At 37.4% G+C, this 18,034-nt stretch overlaps 1 long non-coding RNA gene across 12 annotated transcripts in view; it reads left to right on the top strand.

Moving 5' to 3' along the window:
- Window positions 1–18,034, top strand: part of LOC140642507 (uncharacterized) — a 50,240-nt gene that overhangs the window by 11,918 nt on the left and 20,288 nt on the right. For 3 of the 12 annotated variants that reach the window (XR_012038930.1, XR_012038929.1, XR_012038931.1), the window contains exons 2-6: window positions 615–740; window positions 6,478–6,547; window positions 10,356–10,895; window positions 11,779–11,904; window positions 12,726–12,862. This is a non-coding gene — a long non-coding RNA (uncharacterized lncRNA). Of the gene's footprint in view, window positions 1–614; window positions 741–1,006; window positions 1,174–1,527; window positions 1,583–2,427; window positions 6,324–6,477; window positions 6,548–10,355; window positions 10,896–11,778; window positions 11,905–12,725; window positions 12,863–18,034 lie in introns of those variants that run through there. The other 9 variants (XR_012038932.1, XR_012038937.1, XR_012038933.1 and 6 more) reach the window with 8 other exon arrangements.

Below are 18,034 nucleotides of genomic sequence, written 5' to 3'. Positions count from 1 at the left end.
CACACACAAAGAAGAGGTCATGTGAGCACATGGAAAGATGGCCACCACTTACAAATAAAGAGAAGAGGCCTCAGAATGAAGCCAACCTTGCTAGCACCTTGATGTTGGACTCCCTAGCCTTCAGAGCTTGAGAAATAAATTTCTGTTGTTTAAGCCTTCCAGGGCTGTGACAGTAACCCAAGTGGATAATACAGTGCATAACAACATCTTCAAACATTGATTATAAAATAACCAGACGATCATAAAATCGTCTGAGTTTTTCTCCTCCAAACTTACGCAAAATCATGATAGAGCCATAAATATCTTTCAAATACTCTGATCCTGCTTTCTCTTCCAAGAATTCACAGTGACATCAACCTCTGGGGTGGAAATGCTGCATTCTGCTGAATAGAATCTAATTAATAAAATGATAACGTAATTTCAGCAATGCATTTTGTAGGCTTTACCACTGGAATTTTTTTCACTCTTCTGCTTTCCACTTTTTAAATCATGGGGGGTGGGGGTCATGAATGCTATTCACAAGCAAAATTTCATTTTGCTTCATTTTAAAAGGTCAGCGAAGAAAAAAATTTACCCTTTGATCTCCTGCATTCTTTTCTCTTTCTTTGGTCTAGTAAGTTTCATTTTAGCAAGGGAGAAGCAATAGGAGAGAAGATGTCTGTGATAAAACTTTGGAGCTCCAGAAAGTGATGAAAAAGACTATGAATCCTACTGCATGGGCTTCTCCAGTTAGAACAGAGGTAAAATGATGTGCTCTGAGTTTGTTGCATAAAAAAAGAGTTTTCCACTTTACATTGAATATTTGTTGGGAATGTATATAAAATAATTCATGTAAACTATCGTTTTTTACTAATGATGGCTGGGCTATTCAGAGAGAAAGATGGATGAAAACATAAATGTGTAGATGCTGGTGATACATAATACATTGTTTATTTTCCTACTGCATGATTTGCATTTTCTTCAGTTATGAGTTTGACTTTATACATAATTCTTTTCCTTTTCTAAGTTTTGATTTGTAATGTAACTATCAACTGTCGGTGTCCATCGAAAGATGAGTGGATAAAGAAGATGTGGTTTATGTATACAATGGAATATTCCTCAGCCATTAGAAATGACAAATACCCACCATTTGCTTCAACGTGGATGGAACTGGAGGGTATTATGCTGAGTGAAGTAAGTCAATCGGAGAAGGACAAACATTATATGGTCTCATTCATGTGGGGAATATAAATAATAGTGAAAGGGAATATAAGGGAAGGGAGAAGAAATGTGTGGGAAATATCAGAAAGGGAGACATAACGTAAAGACTGCTAACTCTGGGAAACGAACTAGGGGTGGTAGAAGGGGAGGAGGGCGGGGGGTGGGAGTGATTGGGTGACGGGCACTGGGGGTTATTCTGTATGTTGGTAAATTGAACACCAATAAAAAAAATATGAAAAAAAACAAAGGAAATTTTTTCTCAGTTTTTAAAAACTTTTTCTGTTTTATTTTGAGCTTTTCATTGCCTGGATTTTTTTGTTTATCAAGGAAGAAAATGAGAACCTGAAGTCCTTACTGCTGATAAGAGTTCATTTTTGGATATGTAAGTTAGTTAAATGGCTCGTGGTGGGAGCTAGCTTATTTCAGATAACCATAGATTCTAAAATTGTACTTGATATTTTTATAGACATAGCTGTTTTCTCCCCAAGAAGTGAATATTAAACTGCAAGCATAATTCCAGTCTTATATCAGGTGATCAAGTACAAAGAACTGTTCCAGCACTTGCTTTCTGAGTCAAACAGTCAAACAGCAGAAAACCACCTACTCATTCTAATTTATCACAGTTCTTACTGCTGTATTGTAGTAACGCCTTATCACGCCTTATACTTTATTTATATATTCTATATACAAAACTAAAGTTATAGATTTGGGGGTAGTTTTCAGTGTAGAAACATCCTTCCAAGAGCTCTGGACAGATCAGCCCATTTATAATGTAGCAGTTATGTTTAACAAAGGATTTTGTTATTTTCTCACTCTTTTTGTGAGACTTTGATAGATATTTTGGCCCAAATTAGCATCTAACTTCTTTTTTATATGACCTAAATTCTCTCTCTCTTGTATTTGTTTAGTTTCTTCTAATTACATCTCTACATGTCATATCTCATCAAATACATGAGCACCACACTGATTTGATCTCTGATTTGCCAAAACAGAGAGATTGCATTTATCAAAGGAAGATCAATTCAAACTTTGACTTTCTGGTTGTCGTGTAGCTGTTGAAAAGTTTCATATCCTTACAATTCCAGTATTTTCCCTTTCACTCCCATTCACTTGACTTGATTTTTCCTCTATTCTCCACCTTCTTTTTCATCAACTTTCTCCTCTCCTTGCATCAGTTGCCTCTTTGCATCAGAAACAATCAGTAAAGAAATGACTACTCCCTTCCCTGAGATGGGACCCTGAAGTGAAGGTTGAGTTAGCTTCTGAAGCCAGCTGAAACTATTCATCCTCATTTTGATCTGGAAAATGAGGAAGCTTTGGACTCTGGATGGAGCTGGTATTCAGAGCAGACATTTAATAAGTATTCATATGCCAGTATATAATCAATACTATATGCCAGGTATACAGTAGAAACTAAACAAATTCTCTTATTCTGTGTTCTGATGAGGCAGATAATAGACAAGTGTGTAAATGTGTACCATAATGGGAGGTAGTGATGAAAGCTGCGAGGAACAGTTAGGTAAGATCAGTTGTTGGAGAGGCAGTCTCCCTGAAGAGATGACCTTTGAGGCTGAATGAACTGGGAAGGAATCATTCGAATATGTAGGGGAGGAGTGTTTTGAATGAGAACAGCAAACAGGTCTCTGATAAGGGTGAGCCAAGGGTGTTTGAGAACCAGCTCTGAGGCCAGGGTTGGAGGGGGAAGGGGAGACACTAGCTGAGAAAATAAGCAGACTTAGAAAAATGAAAATGAGAAACATTATGTATTACAACATAAGAAGTCATTTGGGACAAAATAAACAAGAAAGCTGTTGGCTATTCAAAAAGGGAAGTATCCTGTAGCCTCCGCATCAGTGAGGAAGGCTTCCTGGCAGATGATGGCCTTGAGCTGTTCTCCTTCATTCATTTGCTCGTCTTGTATTTGTTGAGTGTCATATAGGTGCCAGACTCTGTGGCAGGTAGTAGTGGTACAATGATGAGCAAAACAGACCAAACCCTATGTCAGAGAGAGAGGAAAAGCAAAGAATTCCAGGAGTAAATATGTAATTACAGACTGTGAACAATGCTGCGCAAGTACAATGTAGCACATGTATGGGAAGAATCTAAGACCTAATGTAGCTTGGAGTATGGTGGGTCATTGGGGAAGGTGATGCTCAGAAAGTGACCACATGACTGGGACCTGGCCAAGCAGGGGGGTGTAAGAGCCACCTGGATAGAAGCAGCAGACAGTGGGGAGGCCCAGGTGAAATGAGTCAGACCTGTTCAGAAAACTGAAATGGCTACTACTGCATGGCTGAGCACAGCAAGAGCAGGTGGGGTTGGGTTTCCCCAAATGGAGCTACACCAGATTGTGTGGGGTTTGGGATTTTAAATTTTATCTTAAAAACAGTGGGAAGCAATGAAAGTAAGGGAATGTCATAATCAGATTGATGGTTTGAGATGCTTATGTTCCAAGCTGTATAGAAAAAGATATTGAAAGAGATCAAAAGAGGAAGTGGAGAACTAGTTGAGAGGTCATTGCAAGAGTCCAAGTTAGGATGATGCAGGCTTAGCCTAAAGTGATGACAGTGGAGATCAAGAGGAAGAGGAGGTATATTTTTGAACTACTTTCATAAGGGAAATCTCAGGTAACATGCAGAATTTTCATTTATGTGGTGAAAAAATTAGAAATACAAAAAACCCAAAAGCTCCAAGTTTTATGCACTCTAATATTCTAATAATGACATGTATTTTAGCCAGTAACCCAGGCATTGTCACTGCAGATTTTGCATGTCAGCAATAATTGTTTTATTTTTGCAAAGTCTTTGGGAGTTTGATTTGCTGATTTCATGCAAATTGCAAGATAGCAGTGCACTTAGTTCTTCAATAAGTAGAACTCCTGCCACGTGCTAAGAACAGTTATAAGTGCTGGGAACACAGTGGTGAGTGAATAGGTCGGATCTCTTTTTTTGAAGAGCTTGTATTCTGATAAAACTGACCTTTCTGTATATAAAGAAAATAAGAGTGGTATATTTCTTAAATACCTCAGTTTGATATAGGAATGTATAAAATTATTTCTGAATTCCTATGAGAAGGACTCCAAACTTCTGTTAAAAAAATTAAAAGGTAAATAAATTAACATGCAGATGAATTACTGGGAAAGTATTTTCCACCAAACTAACGAAGAAACAATGTTGTTACCCTAGAAAAAGATCTTGCATAAATTATTAAATAAAATAGAATCTCCCAGCAGAAAAGCTTACTAAAGACAAAAAAAATAGTTAAAAAAATAATACAAATAGCTTCCAAATAGAAAAAAAATTGACATTAGTAGTAATAAAAGAAATGCAAGTTAAATCAACCAGGTTTCTTCTTTAACACTAGCAAAGATTTTTCCTTTTTGAGTCATGATACTAAGTGGTAGATGGGAGTGGCTGAACGAGTGTAATTTGGCATAGCTTTTCTGGAAAGCAGTTTGGCAATATGCATGGTATGCTTAAAGTGTTAAATCCTTTTTCTTAATTCTACTTTTTATATAACAAATTAGTAAAGCAATATAGACAAAGATTTCTATAAATATAAGTGGGTAAAGTATTCAAGATAGAGCAGATCTTGAACTTGGGAGGTCAGAAAATTATTAGCTTTATGACCTGAATTGTAATTAGGTTTTTCAGAGCTTCTGGAGATTTTATTTTGATCAGCTGTGAATGGGTTGAACAGCCTCAGGTAAGAGCTACACCATCCACATTGGAATCTCTATTTCTTGGTTGGGTGAAGATGTTATACTGATTTAGTCTCAAAATAGGACTATAGAACTTAGGGCTTCCTTACTCTCCTGCCTTCAAAGAGCTGCATCAAGCTTCTTTGAGTCAGTGATTGAGTCAGAGCCTAAACATACCTGCCAGAAGCTCTCTGCTGCCATCTCCAGTCCTTTCCTCTCTCTCAGTGCTACCTTCCACCTCCATTCCAGATTTTAGAACCCCAACACATGCACACACACACGCACACAAGGGGACATGGTGGTAGATATAAAACAGTGGATTGGGAATCAGTAATAATTGGCAATGCTTGATAGTGTGTATGTCAGGTGCTGTGTATACTATGTATATTATATAACACATATTTACACATTTATATATATTAACTCAATCCGAACAGTAACAAAATAGTATCATGTCATAGAAGCTATTATGATCCCCATTTTACAGATGAGGAAACTGAGGCACAGTAACTTCAACAAAGTCATATAGCTAGTGTGGAATTTTTAGGTAGCAGTCTGGGTTCAGAGTCCTGCTTCTTAAATCACCATATCATTCTGCCTCTTTAACCAAGTGACTAGGGTTCATGTCCTGATTCTCCCACTTAACTAGCTAGCAATTAAGAAAGACACTAAACATCTCAGAGCCCGATTACCTCCTGGGAAAAGGGTAGTAGTACCAGCTGCACCGATGTATTGCAATGATGGAGTGAGATGAGGTGTATGAAGTTCCTGACATGTAATAAGTATTCAAGTACTTAGGACATTATTATTCATAAGTGCTTTATAATTTTATGTAATTTTTTACATTGCTTTTGCCTTAATATTTAACTACCACATGCAAATGGATTGCAAAGATAAAACTGTACCTTCCTGAAACATTTTTGGGCTCATTTCTTGTGTCGCAACATTTGATGGTAACGTAGCTTACCAAAGAGTTCTGATCCCCACCTCTTCATCAAGTCCAGACCATTTGTATGACTTGGACACCTATGACTGTAGACCAGGTCTGTGCCAGCTGTGGAGTCCACAGCAGTGAGTTTGACAGAAACTGTTGGCAGTTCCCTTTTGCGATGGTGAAGTGGCAGCTAGGTTGGGTACAGAGGAATTCACAAGTATGTTCTACACTGTGGTCTCTAGATGCAGAATTTAGAAGTGGGCTTGCCTGTATGTCTGATCCCATGAGCTGGTTTCTAAGGAGTGGCTGTGGTACAGAGTTTTATGTCAGTCACAAGAATGCAACTATAAGCACATCTTAATTTACTTTCTCACTTACGTGGTCACCGTTTGCTCATTTTGATCCTGCAGAGTAAGGGTTCTAAGAAAAAGAGAATAGTTTCCTTATATACCCCCAGATTAGAAGTGGAAATGAAAACGTCTTTTCTTAGTAAGTCTATCTGTACAGTGTTTAACAAGTTTCTGTGTTTCTTCATGCAAAATATATATTTGCTTGTTTTCTTTAATTTCCTTCTTTTTTTTAAAGGTATACATTAACTGTATTTAACCCCTTCCCCCAATCTCCCACTTCTTGTATTTTATAGCTGTGCAGATCTGAGGACATTTGGAACCAGCTGCACATCTGGCTCTACTGTTGGCTGAGATTTTGAACCAGTTACGTACCTCTGTGAGCCTTATCTATACATTGCAAATAATAATACCTAGCACATGGGCGTGAGAAAAGGATTAATGGGATATGTGTAATGCATTTTGCAAAATGATTAATTTTTAATAGATAATTTACAGGGCTAGGGAGCATAGCAACGTATAAAAGAGGGAACATATGTAGGGATGAAAAACAAGAGACCAGAACAAAGGAAAGGAGGAGAAAGTATAGGAAGTTACAAAATACTAAATAGGTAAAAGAAAAACAGATTTTATTGTGGAAAAAAGATAGAAGTTCAGAGTTCAAAATAAGATTTTGTCATTTGCCATGCACCACATAGTCAGAAGTAGAAACTAGATTACTACCACACCTGAGACCAAAATTACAGGCTTTCTTTTTACATACCTCAGATATCTCAGGTATTTCCTCCTTCCAGGAATCTTGCCTTGGTGTCATCATGGGAGGAAAACCCTTAAGAAAGTCAAGTAGAAGAGTAGAGACCTTTGATACTTACCAGGAGATGAGAAGCTAGACATTTTAGTCCGTTTTAGAAGGCCATTTCAGTGGAGTTTTGAAAGGAGTTATAGTGTTTTGTCCAGGAAGGATCTATCTTTGTTAGGAACTAATTTGCTTTCATTAATTATTATTATATAGTATTATATTATTATGAAGGGTATATTTCTTCATTGTAATGAAATAGATGGGTATGTACTACTTTATGGAAGTACTGAAGAAAAAAAAAGGAGACAGTATCCACTCTATCCAGCATGTACTCATTGGGTACTTGTTTAGATATTGTGGATACACAGATGGACATATGGCTCTTGACATGGGAAACTGTTCATTTAATTTAATAATAGTTCTAATCACTCATTCTCAAATTTGATGGCTTAAAACAATAGGAACTATTTATCTTTTTAAATAATTCTATAGGTGACCTGGTGGTTCTTCTGATCTTTGTTGATGTCTCTTGTGGTTGTAGTGAAATGGTGGCTGTGACTGGAGCCATCCAGAGACTTACTTGGAATGCTAGGATAAGTGGGCTTTTCTCTTTTTCTATATAATCTCAAGGCTTCTTCTTCACATGGACCTGTTCAAATGTCCGTCTATCAGGTAACTGATATGAGGTGGCAAAAATCAGTGTTCAAGGGGTGGGTGTAGAAGCCTCTAATCCTCTTTGAAATTAAGTCAAGCATTTACACAAAATCTTTTCCATTGCATTCTATTTGTTACTGTGAATCAAAAGCAGAGGTATATTGGGTAATTGACTCTCCCACCAAACAAAAAACTTCCACTAATTTGTAACATTTGCTGATTTTTCTAGTGTAAATAATTCCACCTTTGCTGATTTCAAGCCAGGGTAACACCATTGAACACAGAATTGGGAAGAGATGAGCACAGTTGATTCCTGAGAGCTCACACAAGCTGGCTATGGCATATCACTGGTATATGTCAACCAAGGCTCATTGTGAGAGGGAACTACACAAAGATAGGAACACCAGAATTTGAGGTTCATTGAGAGCCATGTTGGGATACTACCATAGAAGCAAGTAGTCTAATGGGAAGGATGATTCATAAATAGATCATTCCATTATTAGCATTCAGAGAAGGATATGGTAAAAGAGCATATTAAATGTACAGTTAGGAACACAGAGAAAATGAGTGACTGTGCCAGGGTATGTCAGTGAAAATCCATTTACAGTAGAGATGATGATTAAGCTGAATCTTGAAGAATAAGTAGGAGGGAGTTCAGGCAAAAAATGAGAAGACATTCAGTTAAAAGGGACAACATCCAAAAGTCCAAGAATTGATACAGTAAAATTACTTAGTAAATGGCAAAATATATTTTTTTTCTCATGTGATTGTAGTGAGTACATCTTGGCTACTGAAGTATTCTGTGCCATTGTTCATATTCACCAACCCCTAACATTTTGGTGTCTAAATTATGTCTCCTCCCAAACTTTCATACATACAAGTTGCACAAAATTCTTTGTCAGACCATGTGGATCAACTTTTGAAAAGAAATTTGGTTCCTATCAGTAGAAGTTTCCCTAGAGGGCAAAACCAGAAAGGCTAAAAATGTCTTCCTGGAATTTATCCTGTAGGAAATGAGAATCCCTCAATTTCCAAATAGTTTTTTAAATGTATTTTCTATGGCTGCTGTAAGAAATCTTGATATACATTTTTTAAAAGATTTTATTTTTAAGTAACATCTGCACCCGATGTAGGACTTGAACTTACAACCCCTAGATCAAGTTGTATATTTATCAACTGAGCCATCCAGTCACTCCTAAAAATCTTGGTATTATTGGGATGCCTGAGTGGCTCTGTCAGTTAAGCGCCTAACTCAGGGTGTGATCTTATGGGTTGTGAGATCCAGCCCTGCTTTGGGCTCCATGCTGAGAATGGAGCTTGCTTGAGATTCTCTGTCTCCTTCTGCCCCTCCCCTTGCTCATGCATAAGTGTTTCCTTTCAAATAAATCTTAAAAATTTTTTAAATATTTTAATGGCTTAAGATAAAACAAATCTTTTATCTTACAGTTATGGAAGTAAGAAGTACAAAATCAGTCTCACTAGGCTAAAATCAAAGTGTCAGCAGGGCTGCATTTCCTCTGGAAGTTCTAGGGAAGAATCTGTCTTCTTGCTCTTTTCAGCTTCCAGAGTCTGCCTGTATTCCTTGGTTCATGACCATTATTTACATCACTCTAACCTTTTGGTTCTATCACATCTCACACTACACACTTGGACCTTTTCACCTCCTTCTTATTGGGACTCTTGTGATTACATTGTGTGCTTGCAGATAATACAGGATAATCTCCCCATCTCACCATCTTTAACTCAGTCACATCTGTAAAGTCTCTTTTTCCTTATAAAGTAACATTTAAGGGGGGGTCTAAGGGACTGAGATGGTTAAGTGTCTGACTCTTGATTTTGCCTCAGGTCACGATCTCAGGTTTGTGAGATCTAGTCCCACGTCTAGCTCTGCTCTGAGCATGGAGCCTGCTTAGGATTCTCTCTCCTTCTCCCTCTGCCCTTCCCCCACCCCTCATGTGCACACTCTTTCTCAAACAAAACAAAACAAAACAACAACAACAACAAAACAAAACCCAAAAAATATTTATGGGCATTAGGGATTAGAATGTGGACAACTTTGGGGATGCCATTATTCAACCTATTACACACAGTAATATTTATGTTTTAGAAGTATCACTTCTGATCACATGCAGAGTTGATTTAAGAAGCGTGACATAGAAGTTCAGGAAAATAAACAATGGGCTTTTGCAGTAGTGCAGATAAAGCCTTGAGGCAAAATGCGTCATTGGGGAGAGAAAGAGGCATACAAAATTCCCATATGGACTAGGGAGTAAAAGAGAAAAAAAAATCAATGTTGACTCCAGTTTTTGGCTTCTAATAGAGGATTATTATATAATTAAACTATAGAGAATGTATGAGAAATTGATCCAGGGGACAATTAATTTAGTTTGATCCATGTTGTTTGAGTAGCTCTTGGAACATTATGGCAGTGAGGCCAGAGACCATTGGAAATTTTCCATGAGAAAGAAGTCATCCTTGGAGAACATGTTGATTAGGAAGAGGTGTTTAAGAATAGAATTCTAGATTAATAATAAATAATAGGGGGTGGGATGTACAGCATGGGGAATACAGTCAGTAATATATTAACTTTGGCTATGGATGATAACTACACTTATTGTGGTGATCAGTTCATAATGTATATAAATGTGGAATCACTATGTTGTGCATATGAAACTAACAGGATATTGTATGTCAATTATTCCTCAATAATTTTTTTTTCAGAAAAAAAAGAACCCTAGAGACTCTAACATCTGAGAAGAATGGACAGCTAAGGAGGCAGAGAAGGGAAGAATGAGAGGTGTCATTGAAGGAAAGAGATGAGAAGATGTCAAGAAGGAAGGATGGTGTCAGGTATTTCTACAGACATGAGATAAGGCCTGAAATCTATTGGACTATGAAAGTGAATAGAAGATAATGTTAGATTTTATTAAGAACAATTTTAGAGGACTTGTAAAGGCTGATACCGAAGAAGAGTTGAGAGTGGGTCGGTAGTCAAAAAGTAGAGAAAAGGAATGCAAGCTATTATTTCTTGAAGTGTGGCCATAAATAGAATGGAAGAGATTATACAGTCAATAGAGAGAGAAGCCTGTTTCCCTTCAAAATGACTATAACTCACACTTTATAATTCAAGGGAGAGTCATTGGAAAAGAAGACAGTGAAGATAAAGGTATAGGAGGTTATGGAGAAATACCAAGTAGAGGAGGAGATGGGTCAAGTGCACATATTTAAGGATTAGCTCCATGGACAGCAGTGGAGAAGGAGGTGCGTACATGATCAGTAAGCACATACATAGATACATTTAAGGGTGATATGACAAAGATAAGGAAGCTAAAGCTTGCCAGGCTGCATGTCTTCTATGATGTAGATGGCATTAGCATCTCCTCCAACCCAAGAATTCAAACCTGAGCTCATAAGCTGTGCCACGGATAAGTGTGCATGGGTTTGGATTCCAGCCCATCACTTCCCAATTGGGTGACTTCAGGTGAGTTTCTTAACTTCTCTCAATTTCAGCTTTCTTACCTGCAAATTTTGGATGCTAAGGTTTTACCCCAATCAGACCTATGAGATCAAATAAGATAATCTATGTAATGTGCTTAAATAAATGTTAGGCATTATTATTGGCACAAACATGAGTTCCTTGTTCCTTCCACTTTCAATAAACATTTTTTAAATGTCTACTTATTTCTTTAGCATTTTAAGATTGCTTCCAATAAAAAGTATTTTAAAGTTTTATATATACCAGTCTGATCTTCAACTACAATATAATCTAAAGAATTTAATTCATAAATATCAGTTTGGCTCAACAAGCAAGGGTGATAGGCTCATGGAAATACCATAATATTTCAAGATTAACAAAATCCTGTCATAAATCCCTATCTGAGAGAACACTTGATATAATGTTTATACTTGGAACACCAGTAGGAAGTTTTATAAATTTCCTTGTACAAGACTTTTAGTCTGTCCTTTCTAAGGTTGGGCAGCACCAAGGCTGTCTGTGACTTTGAGGGAGGGAGCTTGGATCATAAGTAAAAAAACCTCTATATATCATTTTAGCAGATTTGGCTAGCCTCACGTGCATACTGAGTTTCTACCAGTGCTGATCTCATTGAGTCTAGGCATAAAACATGGTTTGATTTCTCTCTAGAAATTTTATTCCACAAGTGACCTTGAAAAATGATAACATTTGTATCACCTGTCAGAGTGATAGAAAAAAGGAAAAACACGGAGGTAGAGAGAGAAACAAAAAGAAATAAGGAAGGTTGAGGGGAAGGTAAGAAAAAGAGTTTATGCCTTCTTTTCTCTCATACTGTTAAAAATACCTATACTTTTCCTTTTCTCAATCCAGAAAATGAAGTTTCAGGCTAAGATAGCAGCTCTTACATTCTAATCATCAATTGTGTGTGAATAGTAGGTGAGGAGAAGTTGCCCATAGTAACCAAACTGTAATTCTTATGGAAGGGAGATAGGAGGACTTTGTATCAGGAGTTTGAGTGGAAAGTATATTAGGGACATAATAGCCAGAGGTTACACAGACCATGATGTTAGTCTCTGAATCCTGAGCAGTGCTCTTAGCCACTCCACTGCGGGGGACCCCATCCAAAAGTTATTTTTTAATAATAATGGGCTGAGAACAGATAGAATAACAATGCAGTTATTTCTCTCATTGAGATTGGACCACAATGAAGTGACCACAGTTTGATCAATATGTGGAGTCGTGGAGTAGAACCATTCTTTCCTACACCCATTGATGTTTAGAACTGTAGTGTTATAATAATAATGATCACTTTTTTGTGGTATATTATTTAATGTGCTGCAGAATATTTTCCAACATTCACTATTTTTTTTGCCTAATAGCCATAAGTAATATTGCGTCTAGTTTTTTTGTTTTTGTTTTTGTTTTTGTCTATAGGAGTTTTGTTAGATTTGGCTTCACTTTGCTGATTTTTACAGAAATAATTTAGAAGCTTTTCTTCCTTCTCTGTGCTCTGGCATAGTTTAATTAGTATTCTAGTTACTTTTTCTTAAAATTATGATAGGATTTACCTGTAAAACTATATGTTCCCAGTGTCTAACCATTATTTCTTTGAATAGGCTTTCAGCCCCTTTCTCTCTCTTTTCCTTTTGGGATGTGTAATCGGACATGAACCTGGAGAACTTCCAGGGGTCAGACCACTGTGAATCTGTGACGGACCACTGGAAGATTTTGGGTAAATTCCAGACAAGATCAAGTGAGTGAATGAACACTCTCACAACCAAGCTGATTGAGTGCGGGGTGAAGGGTGTGACTGGAAACAAGTCAACTAATTAGAACTCCATCATAATATCTCAGTCAGAAATAATGAGGGCTTGTATTAAGCCTCTGACAGCACAGATGGAGAGAGAAGGATATTTAACATGTACAGATGATTATGGGCTGATAGGCATAGAATTTGGGTGGAGAAAAGGACTCCATATAGTAACTCCTGGCTCATGACTGCAACACTTATCTGGACTGAACTGGATGCTGGACTGTGGTGCTATTGATTTGAATTTGGGACCCAAGAGGAGGATCAAGTTTGAAGGAAGATTTGATGAATTCCATTGTGAACATGATGAATAGTAAGTGCCTCTGAGATGCCCTGTTATGGCAGAAAGGCTGGAAGGCTGGAAGAAAGCTGGCAATCGGGGCACCTGGGTGGCTCAGTCAGTTAAGTGTCTGACTCTTGATTTCGGCTCAGGTCATGATCTTAGAGTTGTGAGATAGAGCCCTACTTCAGGCTACACACTAGGCATGGAGCCTACTTAAGGTTCTCTCTCTCCCTCTGCCTCCCCACCCCCAAAATAAATACAGCAAGCTGGAACTCTTTTGTGTATGGGGTAGTGGCCGAAGTCATGGAGTGGAATGAAGCTACTAAGGGAAAAAGTATACAGCTGCATTGTCCAATATGGGAGCCACTAGTCACATGTGATTATTTAAATTTGATCTTGAATTAGTTCAAAATAAATAAAATTAAAAATTCAGCTTCTCAGTTGTACTAGCCATGCTTCAAGTGTTCAAAGACTGCCTGTGGCTTGTGGCTACTGTATTAGACACACATAGACTATAGAAAGTTTAGTCTTCAGAGAAAGTCCCATTGAGCAGCTCTGGTATACAGAGTGAAAAGAGCAGAGATGTGAAATGTATCAGCACCCTGGTATTACTGTGTGGTCACTGAAAGAGCTCAACAAAAAGAGTCTGAGGAGGTGCCTCCATCCACTGAGGGCTTTCTAATGGGCTGGGCTCTGCCTGCTTTCATAGGCTATCTCTGATCTCTAAACTGCCCTTTCGTAGTGGTAATACTAATTATTTTTTATTAAGGCTTGTTAAGGTCTATTTTCCCGAGACCCCAAGCTAGGAGGTGGAAGGACTGGATTTGTAACCCAGATAATACTCCAAATCCAATGATTTTTCAGTTGCTCCAGCATACCTAGCCTAGGAAAACACAGAGACAATGGTGCTGAGAAAAAGAGAAGAAGGAAATTTCGTGAATGTGAACATGGTACCATGGGTTCAACTGAAGGTTAGGTCAGAAAATTGTGAGTAAAGTCAGGTGATTTATTGAATTGGGCAACTAGAAGGTCATCACAGATTTTGTTGAGAAAATTTCAGTGTAGTATAGGGGTTGTGCTGAGGATAGCTGTACCCATGTAGAGCATAGACCAGTTTAGCCTGTCCTTTTAAGAAGTTAGATTTGGAGATTTTTCTTGATACAAAAGATGGTTTACTGAAAAGATATTTCAAGTTTTTAAAAATTACATAATCCCTAAGATTACATCTCCCATTTTTGGAATAGTCAGAAGAGACTAAATCTTATGATACACTCCTTATTGCTTAGTTTCCAACTCCTAACCTTGGTCGGGTCACTAAACTCTTTCGTTTTTGTTGTTTTGTTTTTTTTCCCAATCTGTGAATGAATTTGGAAATATGTACCTTGGTTACCTAATAGGAATGTTTGCACATCAAATGAAGCAATATATTTGATAGTGAACTGTGAAGTGATGTAATATAATACGCTATTCCCAACCTATCAGGCAAAAGTAATATTTAAACTCCACAGATTTATCCACAAAATTTTATGCATCTAGTGGGTGTTTTCATTTAAAGTTATTAGCTCTATATCTCTGGAGAAGAATAGAAAAGTGGATGAGCATGTGTTAAATTTCTCCCACCCAGTCTTCCAGCTTGACACTTGATTTTTGAAACCAAGAACCCTGGGTTCCTGTGGCCAGTTCTGATTTAATCTTTACGCCCTGACTAACTCCATCAAAACTGAAAGAGAAGAGATATTCCCCCCACCCTAAGATCTTTAAAAGAAAAGAAAAATGATTCAAACTTTCTAAGAAAACTCAGAGTATCAGGAAAGGTATATCTAATTGTTTTGTTAACCAGATGAATACTTATATCTAGAACCTGATAAGGTTGTGGAAAAACTTACCTTGGTTCCCAAAAGAAGCAAATCCTAGTGATTACCTTAACTGGGAGCTCCTCAAATTCTCTTTGTTTTGAGCTATGCCTATGACTGGAGATCAGAATGTTACTAGGAACCATTGTGGTTCGATTAAAGTGCATATAAGGACCAGAGGATGTATATTTGTCACTAGACCATGGGAAACCTAAAGGGTGTTCTCATGCTTCTCTAGACCTGGATTCAGCAGCCCAAAGTATTTTCTGCCCAACAAAAATAGTTCTAGGTTCCTTAATTCCCAGGGTTTAAATACTAAAGCCCCACCACATCTATCCCAGCTATGTCTTAAGTAACTACAAGGAGAATCCTTAATATTTTTGGTCAGAATAAATCAGGAAAGGAGTGTAAATTATTTGTCAATAAAGTATTTCTTAGTATCCTCTGGAACTTTTCTAATTAGCCTCAAGGCTTATTGAATGCACAAGAAGTTACTGGAAATGTCAGTTATTAAATAGACTTTTTACCGTAATTGAATGTTAGTGTCACACAGTTCAGACCACAGGCCCGGGCAGCCCAGAGCAAGGGTTGCTCATAGCAAACTGTGCACTGACAGGAAGCAAACTTCTCAGTGGGTCCCACCACAGTGCTTTGGCTTTAACTTGCAGGAGGGAAAAATTATCAGCCACCACCCTGGCTATTGTCACTAAATGGCTGTCATTGAAATAATACGGAGGTCAGGTAAACTATGAAGAAAACCAAAGTTCTGGTGGGATTTTTAAACTCACTCTCCTTTTTTTTTTTTTTTTCTTGAGGTTATCATGTTACTGATAAATGGTCAAAGTAAGGTACAGAGGAAAATCCCTAACCTCTGTGGTGGGGTTAGACCGTTGACTTTGACTCTGTTTACAGATATTTTAGCAAGAATGTTATGAAACTCATCTGTTTTTCAAATGTATGTTGTTTAAAATTGAGATAAAATTGTCATATAACATTATATAATTTCAAGTGTATAACATAATTTGGTATCTGTGTGCATTATAAAATAGTCATTACCAAAAGTCTGGTTACCATCCACTGCCATATAATTGAGCCTCTTCACCCATTTTGCCCACTCCCCACCAATCTGCTTCCCCTCTGGTAACCATCAACCTGTTTTCTGTGTCCGTGAGCTTGTTTCTGTATTGTATTATTTGTTTGTTTAGATTCCACATATAAGTGAGAATATGCAATATTTGTCTTTCTCCATCTGACTTATTTCACTTAGTATAATATACTCAAGGTCCATTCATGTCACAAATGGCAAGATTTCATTCTTTTTAAAGAATGAATAGTATTTCATTATATATATATATATATATATATATATATATATATATATATATATATATATATATATACCAGATCCTCTTTATCCATTCATCTGTTCAGGGACATTTAGGTTGTTTTCATATCTTGGCTATCGTAAACCATGCTGCGATAAATGTAGGGCTTGCATGTACCATTTGGAATTAATATTTATGCATTCTTCATTGTATAAATACCCAGAAGTGGAATAGTTGGATCATATGGTAGATCTGTGTGAGGAATCTGAATACTGTTTTCCATAGAGGCTGCACCAATTGACATTCCCATCAACAGTGTGTGAGGGTTCTCTTTTCTCACAATCTCTCCAACACTTGTTAGTTCTTGTCTTTTTTATTATAGCCATTCTAACGGGTATGAGGTGATATCTCATTATGGTTTAGATTTGCACTTCCCTGATAATTAGTGAAGATGAATGTCTTCTCATTTGTCTGTTGGCCATCTGTATGTCTTCTTTAAAGATATCTCTATTCAGATCTTCTGCCTATTTTTAATTGTTTATTGTTTTTTTTTAATTTTTTAATTGCATAAGTTCTTTATATATGCAGGATATTAACTACTTACCAGATATATGATTTGGAAATATCTTCTCTCATTCAGTAGGTTCCATCTTCGTTTTGCTTATAGTTGCCATCACTGTGCAGAAACTTTCTAGTTTGATGAGCTGTTTGTTTGTTTTTGTTTTCCTTGCCTTTGGAGTCAGATTCACAAACACATCACTAAGACCAATGTCAAGGAGGTTACTGCCCATGTTTCCTTGTAGGAAATTTATAATTTCAGATCTTACATTCAGATCTTGAGTTAATTTTTGTGTTTGGTGTAAAATAGTGGTCTTGTTTCATCCTGTTGCACGTGGCTGACCTGTTGCCCCAGCACTATTCATACGTGGTTTTAAGTTATCAACTAAGGACCAAGAATGCATTTCTGGTTGAGTTTGTCTGCTGAATTCCAGACAAATAGGAGAAATTATCACCATCTATACCCAAGATAGAATGCCATCATTGTATAATACTGCTGCAATTCTTGATCAGCTACTTTTCGTCCCTAGTCTTAGTGGTGAGAATGATTTATAAAGTGATGCTTAATTAGCCCTTGTGACATTGGGGTTTCTTCCCTTCTGTTTAGGGCTCATCCTCTTCTGTGTGCCCTTAGTTCCATCTCTGGCCTCCTCAGGATTCTCTACAAATCATTCCTCTGATCCTCCATTGTGCTCAGTGTCCTCTTAAACAATCTTAAGCAATAGAGAGAAAAAGCAAATGAACAAATATCCACCTACAAGTTTTCACTTACCCTGTTAATAGTATCTGTCTTAAATGTCAAAACCAGTGACTTCATCATTATCTATTAAAAGAATGTTTTTATTTTGCTAAGCAGACCCTGTATCCACTGTACTAGTATATCCGTGTATCAGAGATGAGCCCTGCATACTTTCATAGTCTTTGAGTAATAAGTTTACTTGACCTCATGGTAAGTGAACCCAGACGGCACACTGAAGCTTCTTCCTTGATCCTAGTCTGCCTTGCCTCCCTGCCACATGGCTCAAGGTTCCTTCTATGACTGGTGATCCAGAACTCCAGGAGCTTGATTAGCTCTTACAAGTCCTCTTTCCTTAGG

Source organism: Canis lupus, chromosome 11 (genome assembly GCF_048164855.1).
Source record: "Canis lupus baileyi chromosome 11, mCanLup2.hap1, whole genome shotgun sequence".
NCBI classification, from domain to species: Eukaryota; Metazoa; Chordata; class Mammalia; order Carnivora; family Canidae; genus Canis; species Canis lupus.
Note: the sequence above shows the minus strand (reverse complement) of the source record. Positions and strands in the feature narration are given on the sequence as shown.